Source organism: Arvicanthis niloticus, chromosome 12 (genome assembly GCF_011762505.2).
Source record: "Arvicanthis niloticus isolate mArvNil1 chromosome 12, mArvNil1.pat.X, whole genome shotgun sequence".
NCBI lineage: Eukaryota > Metazoa > Chordata > Mammalia > Rodentia > Muridae > Arvicanthis > Arvicanthis niloticus.
The window spans coordinates 33,694,887-33,711,449 of record NC_047669.1 but is presented as its reverse complement, the minus strand read 5'-3'; the positions used below and the strand labels follow the sequence as shown (position 1 = coordinate 33,711,449).

At 38.3% G+C, this 16,563-nt stretch overlaps 1 pseudogene; it reads right to left on the bottom strand.

Annotated features, from left to right (window-relative positions):
• Window positions 1-11,148: 11,148 nt before the first annotated feature.
• Window positions 11,149-16,305, bottom strand: LOC117717609 (eukaryotic initiation factor 4A-I pseudogene; annotated as a pseudogene).
• Between the last annotated feature and the right edge of the window lie 258 nt (window positions 16,306-16,563).

Below are 16,563 nucleotides of genomic sequence, written 5' to 3'. Positions count from 1 at the left end.
TTTCAGGTTCACTTGAACTCTACTCCTCTATTGTTTGACTTGCCTCTTCATTTGCTACTCAGAGTGCCTGGTCTGGTCCTTTTTTCTTTCTGAACCTAAGTTTGACAGAAAGCAAGTCTACCTGAATTCAGCAGCTGCTGCTTCCTGTGTGAAGTCCTGGCAATCAGCCACGCTCAGCTTTTTGTGCCTCTAACTTCCACGTACTTTAGATGGTCCAATTTCTGTTGTTACCAATTCTAGTTGTGCGAATGCTTTTGAGCTGTTGAGACCATATTCATTTCACCATAAAAACTCAACTGATGCTAATACTCTTCAGTCTCTCAGAACTGATCAGAGTAATGTCTGTCTGGAGTACAGCGAAAATTGTGAGTTTTTTTTTTTTAATTGGATATTTTATTTACATTTCAGATGTTATCCCCTTACCCCATACCCCCACCCCACCCCCCGCCCAGAAACCCCCTATCCCATCCCCCTCCTCTTGCTTCTATGAGGATGTGCTCCCACCTCCCTCCCCACTCCCACCTCCCCACCCTCAAATTTCCCCACACCTGGCGTCTAGCCTTCATGGGACCAAAAATCTCCTCTTCCACCTATGCCGACAAGGCCATCCTTCCCTACATATACAGCTGGAGCCATGGGTCCCTCCCTATGTGCTCCCAGGCTGATGGTTTAGACCCTGTGGAACTCTGGTTGGTTGGTATCATTGCTCTCTTCATGGGGCCGCAAACCACCCCCAACCTTGTGTTGCTGGGTGTTATAGGGCAATAATAAGGATAGCCCTGGCAGGAATAGGATGAGATTGGGGTCAAATTATTTGACCTAGAGAGGTTCTGCATGGGTTTACAGTCCAGACCCTGGAAACCTGGGAGGAAGTGAAGACCACCAGTTCAGTGTTTTTGTATGTAGGGGGAAACATTGGTTTCTTCCAGTTCATCCCCAGGCGTCAGTCTCTAGATGATCCTGTACCATTTTGCCACTTAACTGTGAGAGCTAAAACTATTAGGTAGGTAATCATTAGATTTCATAATCAGTAATTAGTAAACTATCAGATGGAACAATGGCTAATTAATGGAGCCAATTACAACTTATGAGCTCTGAATAACACCAAGCTTAAATTGGTGACAGAAATTATATGAACGTTCAAGGGTTGGGAAATTCGTGAGCGGTACCGGAAGCTACATATAAAGTTTGAGGATAACAGTGACAGGAAATGAGGAGTCTTGGGTGGTTTTGAATCAGAAAACTGTACCACTCAGGTAGTCTTTGGGGGATGCTTGCCTCAGAAGCAATAAACATCTACGCAGGAAATGATGCCAGCTGGGGGTCAGGTGGTTCTGGAGTCTGAAGAGGAACTCATCATGATGGAAATGGAATTCATAGTGAAAGGCAGAAACTGTCAGGCGTCCAGGAAGGAGGGACTCTAAGAGGCTTTCTTCTTAGGAGGCTTTTGACTGGATGGAGTTAGTTCCTGATGATTCACAGAGGCAAGCATCAAGTAAGACTCTCTGGGAGGAGACGACAAAAAAGTCACAGAAAAAATTATTTAGAGATGAGAGTTCCAAGGAGGAGCTTCAACTATTTTGTATTATATTCCTCCTTTTCTCTTTTCTTTTCCTCCCTCCCCATCTCCTTCCCCCCTCCCCTCCTACAATTTCCTCCTTTCTCCTTACAATTTTTCTAGAGTTAGGCAAATAATCTGTTTGAACTTTATTTCACATCAGTTATATTTTGTACTTATTCCTGCATTCCACTGATATCAGTTTCTTATGCATAAAACGGGAAGGGGATACTCCCAGGTATGGAACATGTTGGGAACAAGTATATTGCTGGATGGAAAGGTATTTAACAGTATTAGGAATGGTCCATACCTGAGCACGGGGTTCCCAATGGGGTCTCCAATGGAGGAGTTTGAGAAATGACTGAAGGAGCTGAAGGGGTTTGCAACTCCATAGGAAGAACAATATCAACCAACCAGGTCACCCAGAGCTCTCAGGGACTAAACCACCAACCAAGGAGTACACATGGAGGGATCCATGGCTCCAGCTGCATATATAACAGAGGATGGCCTTGTTGGGTATTAATGGGAGGAGAGGCCCTTGGTCCTGTGAAGGCTAAATGCCACAGTGTAGGTGAATTTGAGGATGGGGAGGCACAAGTGGGTGGGTGGGAGAACACCCTCTTAGAAACAGGGGAGGGGGGATGGGATGGGGGTTTGGGATGGGGACTGGGAAAGGAGATAACATTTGAAATGTAAAGAAATAAAATATACAAAAAAAAAAAAAAAAGAAAAGAAAAGAAAAGAAAAGGAATGGTCCATGCCTAATAAATGAAACTGGCTAAACGTGTGACATGTTTACATCCCTGTGAGTTGACACATTGGCAGAGGCTAAGGGGAGGAATTTAGGAGGAGGGGTCTCCTAAGTCAGGAAATCCCTTTTCTTTCGCACGGCTTCAGATATTTAAAATACAGTAATGCTGTCTACCATTTGAGTAGACTTACTATGTAAGTCAAAAGATTTTGTCTTTGTACCCTGGGCATAGTGCTTTTTAAAGTACCTTGGGGGTTATCTGAAGACCCTGCAATGGAAAATAGACCTGAATGATGACTGGTCATAAAACGCATCATTAATTTTTATACTTTGATGAAGGTTATTTATTGAGAACAGGGCATGCTCCTTTGCCTGAATCATCACTAGCCTTGATACTGCTCATGACTTCGAAGAAAGGCAGCAAGCTTTATCACACACCCAAAGATTATAAAAATTACAAACTCCAGCACTTAACAAAATATTTTCTGCCTCAATGTTGGCATAAATAGAGATAATAATAATTCTGTATTATGCCCCCCTCCAACGTTAATGGAATGGTTTGTAAACAAATTCCAAAAATTTAAGGTAGTAATGTCTAAACAAAACAAATGCTAATCATTATTGTTATTTACTTAGTATTACCTCATTCCTGGGGCCCACATCATCTTTCTCTGCAAAAATACATCTGGCAGTTAGGAGAATTAAGCTCCAAACCGGTTTATGGTGGTGGCAGAAGTCTTTAATTGCAAATAAAGGTCAGTGCTGGTATGAATCCAGCATAGGTCAGAGTAGCGCAAAGGCCATTAGCAGCTGAATGTGATTCTGTGCTCTGAACAGAATGAATCACTGCCTTAGCCCAGTTTCTTAGTAAACAGCTGTCGGATGTCCACACTAACAATCACAGGAAGTATTAACAACTCATTAGCTGGCAACCTGGATAAGCAATGCTGCTCAGCCTTGGCTATATGGCAGGGTCACTCAAATAGCTTTGAAAGCCAGGACTCTGAGACAGCACCCAGTCCAATTAAATTAGGATGTCTGGTGGTAGGATGAGAAAACTTATAGAAAACTTATCTGGCTGATTCTAATGCATATTCTTGTTTTCACAGTACTGCTCCATGGGAAGGAAAAATCCAGAAGCAACTCTTCTTCCCCCTCTTCCAACACACAGATGCGGAAGACAGCTTTGCAGTGAGCAGCAACCCTGCAAGGATGTTTATTTCAATAATGCCCAAGGGAAGTAAGACTTACCTGGAGGTAAATAACATATGGCCTCTTGTTTATATACCTAGTAGAATCCTCTTGGGAACCACACATTTAAAAAACAAAAGCCTCATTTGTAAGCCCAGCCTCAGCTACCACTTGGATATTTGATGCTGTAACCTGCCTGAAGACACAACTAAAATGTTTCTGGGGGTTCATACTCATTTATCATCTTGTTTTTGCTCAGTCTTGTACTTTGGCTGAGGATAGGCGTGCTTTGATACTTAGTAGCTTTAGAAGAGATACGCAAATCCTTGTTTTGCTAGTCTGCAGTTTTAAATTTGGGTCAGTTTCCCAGAGTTACTGTAAGTCATCCAACAACCTTTCTTCTTGGTAGATGATTCAGACATACAAACTGAGCGCATCCGCAGACACAGAGCATTCGTGGGAAGCAAGGCACATATCATAGATCATAGGCACATCTGATATCTAAGAGCTCCCAGAAACCCTCTCCAGGTTGACAGGGTTTTCCCACTCCACTCTGATGTCAACATTGCTTTCTATTTAGGAGACAGACAGACAGCCAGCCAAACTACTGGTAAGGATGGGCCAAGCATAATGGCACTTTGACATTGTCTGCTTCCTATTGCTCTGATCACTCACCACTCTCATGGCTAAAGTTCAAACTCACCGGGCTATGTATCTGGAAGGATTTCCCCTGCTTCTTCTTTTTCTTTTAAACTTCATTTACTTGTTTATTTATATATATTTAATGTCTGCATGCTCTGCTGCATATACACCCACATGCCAGAAGAGAGCATCCCATCCCCTTTTAGATGTTGTGAGTCACCATGTGGTTGCTGGGAATTGAACTCAGGACCTCTGGAAGAGCAGTCAGTGCTCTTAACCACTGAGCTATCGCACTAGCCCCTCCCCTGTTTTCATTCAGCTTTGAAACTAAAGTGTAAGTGTAATTATAAACAGTCTCAGCTCTTAAGAAAAATGTGAAGTCTAGCATCAGAATGCAAAAGTAACACTCAGCTAATGAGCAAGTAGCACCGACATACTCTCCTGACATTGGAGAGAATCCTACTAACATTTGAGGGCCTACTCTCTTGATGTTGGAGAGAATTTTACTAACATTTGAGGGCCATCACTAATATCTTTCCAAGAGTTAAATATTCTAAAAACCTTTAATGAATTACATTGGTAGTGGTGTTTTTGCTTTAGTGAGTCAGCTTAATAGCACTTTGAATTATGTTCATGTATTTAAAATGACACTGGAATAACGGAGGAAAAAAGACAGGCATTTGTTTTGTCATTTCTTTTCAACACAGATAAGCCTGCACCCAAACATTCAATATCCCAGCCGTGCATCAGCATTAATTTCAATTTATCATGATGTCAGATTGGTTCCATAATGTTTAATTTCCATATTACAACTGATGTTGATTTTCAAAGAAATTACACATTACAACAGCTTCTTGAGTGGCTGATACCAGTTGATGGCCATCCATTATATTAGAACACGATTGCCTGACTCTTACAAGCTCTGATTATAAAGTATGAGAAAGAGCTGCAGAAGGAGAACTGGTAGGAAACCTGATCTTCCTGTCTTGAATTTAGTCCAGGCAGCATTGCTTTCTGGAAGAAGAGCATGCCAGGTTTGATAAATAATAAATATCAGTTTGATTGTTTTTAAGTTCCTAAGAAGAAGCCCTCTTGGCTCCCAAATTTATTAAGCAGACTTTACTTTTGCAAGTTGCAGAAAAAGAACTTGTGGAAAGCCCTATTGGGCTGCTCCCCAGCATTCTAGGAAGATTAGAGATGTGGTGGAGAATGAACCAGGGAATTGTGATCAGCTGAAAAAGACAGTCACTATTGCCAACTTTTATGAAAGTTAATCAAGGACTTCAGTTTGCAGCCACCAGAGAGCAGTGTGTCGGGCTCTGCTTCTCTGTGCCATCTATCTAGTGGAAACCGAAATACCCAGATCCTCCCTTCAAAGAATGCACTATACAGAATGGTTGACACTTTTAATCTCTAAGGTTGGGAAGCCACAAATACAAGATAGGCTTCAGCTCCGATCCTTACAGAGAATGACAAATTCTTGGGTGCCAGAAATATCCTACAATCCAAGTATTTTTTTTTTTTTACACCAACCACCTTGTCTTAAAGTTTTTCTAATTTAGTAGTTTATATTGCTTTGTTCTGTATACAGGTGAGCTGCTTACCTAAAACACTAGACCTCTGGGGTGCTATTGTGTTTGCAAAAAGTCTATTACTTAGACGATGTAAGGGTGTCTTAAGGCATCGAGGGAATTTCATTTCAAATAAAGGAATTTAAAGTAGAAGGGGGATGTTCAGTTTACTTTGAAATGGATCATTGGATTGTTGTTAAATAAGTGCAAGAAGATACATTGAGATGCATGCAGTTTACACATATAAATACAATGGGTACATACGCCTGTGAAGACATACATGCTAGCATACACTTTGGCGTCTACATCTCAGGTCCTATGCTCTGTAAGCATTTTGTGGGGCTTCAGTATTGTTACTTCCAAATGTTATTTCCTTTGCAGTGACTAGTGTGGTAGTATCCAATAGACTTGTTACAGAGTTCTTTGTGCACATTCATACTTGGGTATCTGGTTCCATCACTTTCTCTGGAAATGGAGACTTCTATGCATAGATATCAAAGACCTCAAAGCATCACTAAACAGTTCAAGTTTAGTCTCATAATATTTTTGATGAACACACAACTAGTTTTTCTCTGTTTCCATTCTCTCTTTTTTACATTTACAAAAAGATGATTTATTTTCTTTATTTATTTGTGTATGAATGTTTTGCCTGTATGTACGTATAGATGTATGCATGTACATATAGGCATCACATACATGCCTGGTGCCTGTGGATGTCAGAAGAGTGTATTGGATCCTCTGGAATTAGAGTTACATATCTCCTTGATTGACCATGTGAAAATGGAACCTGAGTCCTCAATAAGAACAACAAGTGCTCCTAAACACTGAGCCATCACTCCAGCTCTGAATCCAGGCTTCTCTTATGGGGATGTGAAGTTAATCAGCTTGAGTAGTGTGCAATGCAACTTCTAGCTCTTTGCCATCTCCATTAATATTCATTTGAGGGTTATCTTATTAGTGCCACCACTATAAACAACAATAAAAAGTCTCTCCTTTGAAGAATTGAAGTCTGTCCCATCTGTAGACACAAATGGACACCCATGTGTGACACTGCATTAAGAAAAAAAAAGAAAGAAAAAAGAAACCTGTTTAGGTTTAGTTATGATTTCCAGTTAGAGATAACAGAAGATGGCTCTTCTGATGTTGAGTTGTACAAATTTGAAGATTTGGTTCACACAGTTACTTAGTTATTCAAGCTAATATAGACACCTGGAGAACTGAAGTATCCAAACTCCCTGTTTTAATTTGTTTTTTTTCTAATCTAACCAGGCAGTGGGCTTCTGATTCAGTTGGTTAAATCAAATTTGTTAAGATGTGCTTTCAGGGTGATATGTAGGAGGAGCTAAGGTGAGAAGAGTACCCAGAGGAAGAGAAGGAGTAAGGAGAGGAGGAGGAGAAGAAGGAGAGGAGAAGCTAGGTGATGAGAGAAGGGGGGGGGGGACATGGAGGCAGATGTTCACGTGTCTCCACTAGTCAAAGATAGTTGAATTATCTAGGTTGGGTATTGGGTTACACTTCTGATTGAGCATTACCAAACTTATAAAGCCTTTGATTAACATTTTAAAAAAACTGTATAAAAGCAAAAAGGAAAAGGGGGCATCGGATAGGGGTTTTCTAAGGAGGGGAAATGGAGAAAGGGGATGGCATCTGAAATGTAAATAAAATATCAAAAAAAAAAAAAAAAAAAGTGTGCCTTCAGTGAAAGGCATGAGCCAGAGTGTGGCTCAGTTCAGGTGAGAGCCAGATTAACTAAGCAGATGTCTACAGTTTTCTGAACACTGCTTTTCTTAGCTGTTTGTGATCAATTAATAGCTTGAGGGGAAAATCAAGCCACAGACACAAATAAATGAATATTGTGTACCTACACAAGTTCCTCAGTAGAATAAAACAAACATTTAAAACCCACATTCATTTCTCTTTATGACAACCTCCTTTGATGATGAAAGGGTTAGATATTTGTACTATCATTTTATAGATATAAAGAAAGATGCTAGATGCTGGGATGAGTATGCTAGACTTATAAAATCTGTGGTATAAAATTATATATATATAATTATAATTATAATTATATATATAATTATATATATATATATATATATATATATATATCTCAAAATATAAACTTCTGCCTGCATTTACTTGTTAAAATTTTTAGGTTACCTTACATATCTGCATTATATATCTCAACCCCACAAGCCTCAGAAAACTCTTAGTTGTCGTTTCTACTCCTGTGAATATTGAATTTGGAAATGTTTTCAGGAGTTTGTAGTTTAGCTGTCAGAAGGAAATGACCCATTACTCTGACCCAACAAAAACATTAGAAATTGCTCCAGGTCTTTGTGACACCATTTGTGATGCTTTCTTATAAGCACCTCACTTTGTTGTTCTAGGTTCTATGGAAACACAGCTAATAGAAGAATCAAGAGCCAAATGGGGGTTAAAAAAAAAAGAGTCCTAAAGCTCCACTATGTCCTCATCCCATCATCTTGCTAGTTTGATAACACAAGGTAATGGTATCTTAGTTATAGACTGCAATCTCACCAATTGTGTGCAGTCACAAACACCAATTAGTGCACCTAGAGAATGGAGCAGCAAACAGAATCCCAAAGCCCACTGAAGCCTAATCACCAGTGAGGCTTCATTGCAGAAGTCAGTGTCCTTATGAAGATAATTCATTGTTTGAATTGGCATTTTCATGTTGAAGCTTTTGATGGGAGAGCTGACTAAATCCTTATGCAGTTGCATTTTTATTTACGTTGATGAAGAAGTCATCCTTGTTTTTGCTCCTTAAACCAGCAAAAATCAAAATGTGTGTAGGTTTTGCCACATTAATCAAACAGGTGTGTGCTGAATATGATGTAAAATTAATAAAAATGAGTGATAACTGCATTTGTGAGTCGTTTTAGCATCAGATGTACAGTTCATGGTAGAAAATTAATCAAATGAATACTTCAAAAACATTTGCGATATGATTATAGAAAGGAGACCTTTCACACTGTGAGGCATTAGTGGACATTAAGCTGTATTTATTTTGTTATTGGCGAATTATATTATATATTGAAAATACACCAGATCTACTTATCTATTAGATAGTTATTTTTGCATATGGCAAGGGCACACAAACTCACAGTGAAGGGAATAATAATATATATTATTTCACGTTGTAATTGCATGCATATTTAAAGCTGGCTTTTCTGCATTGTGGATGTGAAAGGAAAGCAACCAGTCTGGGATGTAAATAGAGCTTCAGTTTAATTTGCATAGAATCTAAAGTACTTGACTATGTAACTTAAGAGTGTGTAGGGGTATGTCAAGATTATCAGCCTGTGAGGTTTTTCCAAGGATTGTATCTGCTTTATGTTTAATACAAATAGTATTTTCATATTTATCGAAAGAACATGAGTTAAATGATCAAAAACACTACTCCAGTATCCATTCTAATACTCATTTTGGCTTTGTGATCAACCCTTGTCCTATAGGAAATAATAAATATGGGTTTAATAATTAGATTGGAAAATGACTGAATCTTGCTTTCTAGTGATGGGATTTGTCTTTCTTCAATGTATTTAGAACATTATGCTGAAAAAAATTTCTGTTATGGTAGAAAAATGCAAGAATGATACTTAGAAGATTAAACTTGGACCTCATATTTCTATTATTAGGTACATATATTCTATATGTAGTACATGTTTCTATTGAAGCATTGGGGTTTAAGGAAGCCCATTTATACAAGAATGGACAATAGTAAAACAGGGATTCAGGAGCTAGACAGCTTAAGAGAACAATGCCATATGGCATTCAATTGATGTGTTAGAACTTTGGCTTCCAGATTTGTATAGCTGTTGCACCTGTAAGAAAGACAGAAGCTTTGATGGTTCACTTTAGGCTAAGTCCATCATGACCATGGAGAGGCTCTAGTGTGCAAAATTTGAAAAAGAACACACTGGGAATAAGCTAAGTGGGCTGAATATACAACAATAATAATACTCAATTTTTAAAAAAAAAATCTATCATCTATCCATCTCTATCTATCTATCTATCTATCATCTATCTATCTATCTATCTATCTAATATCTATGTATGTATGTATGTATGTATGTATGTATGTGTATATGCATGTAAATATGTCTGTCTATTGGTTTGTCTGCTCATCTACTTACTAATTAATACATTTAGTGTGTGCATTTGTGCCATGGTGCATCTGTGGAAGTTAGATGAGAACTTGGTCTTTTCCTTTCACAGTGCGGCTTCCTGGGATCAAACTCAGATCCCCAGCTTTCAAGGCAGGTGCCTTTCCCTACTGAGCCATCTCACTCTCCTAGAAATACTTTTGAGTGGTAGCATAAATGAAAACTGAAAGTGTGAGTATATGATTAGATGAATAATCAGAAGCTGATACAAATGCCTAATTAGAGGGGGAAAAGAAAGAAAAGGAAAAGCAGGAGAAAGAGGAGAAAGGAGAGTAGAGTAACATGCAGTGATGGTGGTCAGCCATTGAGTGTGTTCTTTGTTGGGTCTTGCTTGACATGCTTGCCTTCACTAATGTTCATAATAAACCTACACGTGGAGTGCTGTCATCATTTCCATTTTATAGGTGAGAGAGCTGAATCACAGAGATGTTAAATAATTTACTCAAGGCCACAGAGCTAACAAATGACCATTCTTATGAATATATTTCATTGGTTAATAACAATTTAATAAGTACATTAATTACTGTTACAGGTGGAACTAAAGTACCTATTCTTCTGATATATATCTATATATCTCTATGTGCATCTTTATTTATATTATGTTCTTCAAGTTCCAAGAAGCACATAATGGGAGTCAGGTGGAAAAAGCAGTGTTGTTTTTCCGTTTGAGACACATGCCACTTTTTAAGAGACTGTTCTTATCTAAAGCACAAGAAAATATTACATACATTTGTTTAAGTACTTTGCTTGATACCAAAAATGCAGGCAGTGTGAAATCAGAACAAGGTCAATTTCCTGGAGGCTGGAATGTAATCAAAGACTTAATTTAGAAGACAGAGCATTGAAATATAGGAGGAGCAGCAAGGGTATAAGACTTTTATGGTTTGGTGGGAAAACAAAGTTAGATGTTGGTTATAGATGCCACACTTGCTGGTTTCTTCATAGAACTATATTAAACATAAGGTGGTTTGAACTGAAAAGTTGAATCAGGAGGGTGTTTCACTATCCAGAGGACTTTGATAGGAATGTGGTCTATTCTACCATGTCATGGATTGGGATAGTTTAGAGGGAAACAAAGCAAAGGATTGGCCAAGGGTTGGGGGTTGGGTGACACATGATGACAGTGATGACAGTAGTCACTGGAACAGCAGGATCAATCTGGAAATAAAACAATTTGTAGCAGAGCTTGGGTAGACTTTGAGCTAAGAAAATAGATTAAAAAGATGCTGCAAACATCAAGTGAAGTCACTTCTTTACTTGATTCCCATTACGTGCTTCTCGGAACTTGAAGAACATAATATAGAAAAAGATGTACACAGAGGTATATAGATATGTATCACGGATAAAAGAATATGTACTTTAGTTTCATCTGTTATAATTATCAATATACTTATTATATTGTTATTAATCAATGAGATATATTTATGAAAATGGTCATGAAAATAGGTTAAAGAATACTCACATAGCTTGATGGCTCTACGAGGACATAAAAAGGTACAAATCAAAAATTGCTTTGTAAAAGATTTATTTTGTTGGTTTCTAAAGTGTGTATGTGTGTGACACACATGTATGCAGGTTCCAGCAGAGTCTAGAAGAAGCTGTTGGATTCCTTGAAGTTCAGGGGGATTTAAGCTTCATGGTGTGGATGTTGGGAACTAAACATGAATCATCTGAAAGAGCAGCACAGCTCTGAACAGCTAAGCCATCCTCCAGTACTGGTTTCTTTTGTTTTAAAAGACTAGCTTATTTTTGTTTTATGTATATGAGTCTTTGTCTGTATGGGAGGATATAGACACAGATGCTTTTTGACTCTTTGGTTCTTTCTGGGCTGTGGGAAGAAAGCTGAAAGGAGTGAAGTGGTAAATTTAGTTAAAATTGAGATGTGGGGGAAGGCTATAAAGCGAAAGAGAGAGAAAGGGGTGGCAATGAAGTGAGGTGAAGACAGATGTCACATGTTTTCACTCATGCAGAATCTGGATTTAAAAATACATATGATTTGAAATCAGAAGGGGAGAAATTTAGCAGACAAGGGTGTCAGTCGGAGCCAGAAGTCAGAACAATGGAGATGAGTGGGGTGTTGAGTATGGGCAAAGTGCAATGATATACATGAAAATAGCATGGGGAACCATTATTTTCCTATTAACCAAAAATTAATATGAAAAGAGAAAATAGTGCTTCTATATAGGTAGAGAAATGAGGATCAGAAAAATCAAGTAATTTGTTTAGTATAAAAACTAAGGAATGAAGACATAGAGACAGCATTGGAATACATCGACTTAACATGGTTCTTGGACTCCATTTAAAAAACTATCTTCTTTATTCTTTGGAAATATATATATATATACACACACACACACACATATATATATATATTCATATATATATATATGAAGAAATGCAATATTTGCCATCTTCAATTTCTTCCTTCCAACTCATGATCCTCTCAGTTTCATGTCTCTGTCTTATACAACCCTCTGTGAGATTACCCACTGGAACATGGGCAGCCTACCGGTGGTCACATTCTCAACAAAGAATGCATCTCCCTGACCAGCAATCAATGGACACAGAGTTGGTTGTGATAAATGGAGGGTGTATCTGGTAGGAATAGTGGGGAGAAGATGAATATGTTCAAAGTACAAAATTCTCAAGCTCTATCTAGAAATCTGAATACATAAAGAAAAACAAATCCAAATCTGAGATCTAAAAACAGGCTTACAGTGATATAATAGGTTCACACATACAAAATGACCCTAAATAACTCAAATAATTCAATATGCTCTCCCAGTCACAAAGGATATGAGTTATCTAGAACATCTAGTCAGAAGTTCACACCAGTAGTCCCAGCACCCTGAGGATGGAGGCAGGAGGATGACAGCCTCAGAGGCTCTTCCTGAGGTACACAGTAAGTTGCAGGCCAACATGAGCTGTTGAAGGAGGTTTTGTTTCACAGAGCAAAGCAAACAGAACAAACATCAGTCCTAAATCCTGACCTGGGAAGGCTCCTTTTTTTTCTCACTGGTGACTAGTTTTTCTGTCACTTCTTGTCACACAGCCTTTGTTAAAGGCACATTGCTTTCCTCTAAAATTCGCACTTCATAGCCCTAGCTTTGCAGAACTAGGTGATTTAGAGAGAAACCCTTAGTGTAAAGAGGTGATTTACTTAATATAACGAAGCAATGTGGGCTCTATCTAGTACAACTTGAGCGATTTTCTTAGCACAAAGAACAAATTCATAAATGTGTATGCATATGGGGCTGATCATATAGAAAGTGAGTGGGAAGCTCTCCTCAGGCAGTCATCCTCCAGGCAAACATTGATCTTGTCCTTCTAGCCTTTGGTATTGTGATAAAAATATATATCTGTTTCTTAAGCCTCTGTGTATATGATGGTTTGGTCCAACAACCCAATCAAAGTGATGCTCATATTCAGGACGTTTAAGCTCTCCCAGTGGGCATTCTGGAAGAGCCATTGTTTCCCTCCTACCCCCCTCCCCCCAGAACTCTCTTTAGAGATACCTATTAAGATCCTGTTCATTGAAGCACAAATTATAATTTAAAAAAATCAAAACCAAGTTGCCCAATAATTGATATATTTCAGTAGAACAGAAGGGATGGGAATTTCCACATTTTAAAACTTGATCCTCAGCATTTTCCAACAATTCTCCATTTAAGAGACTCACTAGAGATCTGTGAACATGATCCAGACAGTTTGATTTTTCATGTATTGTCTTGCTGGTCTATTTCATACCCTTCATTGTCCCTTGTACCACACTTGTGGTTATATGTATTGTGGGTTATATGTATTGTGTATTATATAAAGCTGTCATTTTTAAGACCCCATAGCACCTCCCTATGGAGAACTATTAAATGATCTTGAAGGATTTAATTGATTTGACTTTTGAGACTCTGGCTTATTTCCACTTTATAAATGAAAAAAAAATTGATAAACCACTTACTTGAGAATTTCATATATGATTACATTATATTTACATTTCCAGTCTTGCCTTTTCCCCCTTTCCTATTATTATATTAATTAGTTAGTTAATTAATTTAGTGGGGGGTGTATGTGTGGAGGTAATGACGTTGTCACTTTTCTTCTTGCACTTGAAGGGTCCTTGAGATCAAATGAATATCTGGAGGCTTGGAGGCATGTATTTTTCACAACAAGCCATCTTGCAGCCTCTCTTTTCACAAAATTTCTCTTCCTTAAAACTTATAAACAGGTTATATTTAGGAATATATACGTATAAATGTATGCATGATAGCAATCAGGGAAAAAAAACGGCCATGAATTTGAAGGAGAGCAAAGAGGGGTACATAAGAGACTTGGGAAAGAAGAAAAAAAAAAGGAACATATTGAAATTATTTAAAAAATAAGAAAAAAATCAGATAATTAGTGAAATATGAGTAAAAACTAAAAATATTCAGATTTACATACAATGAGCTTGCTTCTGTAAAATATGAATAAGAACTTAAAAAATCTTATGTATAATTTACTTGTTTATCTAGACATACATAAATAATATATGAATCGTTTGCTAATTTAGAATCACTCATGAGCCTGACTCTGACATTTTAAAAAGATTTAGTTCCAGCTATTCATGTGTGTCTTTGCCATCAGCGTCCATATAATCAACAGGAGGTTTTCCCAGGGAGCATCCACTGTGTGTGAGTCTGAATTATGACTCCAGTTCTCACAACAGTTCTTCGTCTTCCTCAGCCCATAGATTTGCAAATCTTCACTACACATTATCAGGATCAACAAGACAGGGTCTCCTAATTTGCATTCACATAAAAGCTGCAGACAAATTGGTAAGGGTTGCAGGGCTGAAACAACCATTAATAATATGTGGAGCCAGCATATTCAGGCTAGCTGAATGTAAGCACTACAAGATTACACAGCTCAATATAACTCGCTGCTCCCATGATACGCTCTGGATTACCTCTTGAGAGCTTTTCTAAGAGATCCAAGTCAGTATGACTTATGTAGAAAGACATGTGGATATAGTGAATGTATTAGTAGAAATGTGTGTGTATGCATGTGCACACATGCTGGGGATTGAACTCAGAGTTTTACACTTGCTGAGTTGTACCATTTTTTGGTTAGATCGATGAGGTAATTTGATGGAAGATCATTTGTTGTTATTGTATTAGATAATTATATAACAAAGCAATCTAGAAATGTCTACCTGTCCTCAGTTTCTACATTGATCATTATGTAAAAATCTATGGGATGGAGTGATACTCATTGTAGCCATTAAACTGGCAGAGACTTGTCATTGACTTCTTTATCAATGTCCTATCTACATTTTTTTGAGGTAAGTGATTTCTTTTTTTTTCTTAAAAGTGACATTTATTCAAATAGAGAGAAACAAAACAAAACAAAACAAGACAGCAGCAACAACAACAAAAAAACCCAAGCTGTCCATCCCTTGGACATCTTAATAGCTACAACCTTACGGCCAAACTGACCATCTCGACTGATTTTGTGGATGTAGATTTCTCTGTTGGTGGGAAGTCATAATTGAAGACTAAGGAAACCTGCTGCACATCACTGCCCCTGGCCAACAGGTCAGTGGTAATTAATACCCTGCTAGAGGCAAACCGGAACTCCCTCATGATCACATCTTGCTCCTTTTCGTCCATGTCTCTATGCATGGCAAAAACACTGAAATCCCAGGCATGCATCTTCTCAGTGAGCCAATCCACCTTCCTTCTGATATTAGGAAAGCTTACTGCCTGGGTGATGGTCAGTGTTTCATTGAAGACACACATGTGTCCTCTCATTCCACATTGATGTAGAATTGGTGGATACCCTCCAGGGTCAATTCTTTCTTCTTGACAAGAATCCAAATGAGGTCTCTCATGAACTTCTTGGTCACCTCAAGGGCATCAGAAGACATTGTATCAGACAGCAAAACTACCTATGTGTTACTGTTGAGCTTTGGAATATATTGTAGATCTGGTCCTTGTACCTATGACTTAACATTTCATCTGCTTCATACAGTATGAACAACTTGATGTATTTGGCAACTAGGTATCTTCAGTTAAGTGTAACAAACACCAGCCAGGGGTGCCCATGATGATATGATATGGGGAAGTTCCATTTGCAGCTTCTGCACCTCAACATGCATGTTGGTGCCCCTAATACAGACATGACAAGAGGCACTCATGTAGTCTCCTAATGCCATAGCCACCTTTTTATCAGCTGAACCAACTGAGAAGTGGGTGCCAGAATCAAAGCCTGACTGGCCTTTAAATCTAATTCAAACTGCTGCAGAATTGATATGGCAAATGTAGCTGTTTTCCCAGTCTCAGACTGGGCTTGAGCAATCACATCATAACCCTTGATACAAGGAAGACTAGCTTGCTGCTGGATCTTGGTGATGCCTTCTGGCTCCATCCAATTGTGGCCTTTGAAGAATCAAGAATCTTGACTCACAGACATGATCCTTAGAATCCTGAGATAAGTGATATCTTTTTTTTTTAAATTATTTTATTTTTATATTTGTTTGTTTTATTTTTTGAGACAGGGGTTCTTTGTATAGCCCTGGCTGTCCTGGAAGTCACTTATAGACCTGGCTGTCCTCAAACTCACAGATATCTTCCTGCTTCTGCCTCCTGAGTTCTGGAATTAAAGGTGTGCACCACCACTGCCCAG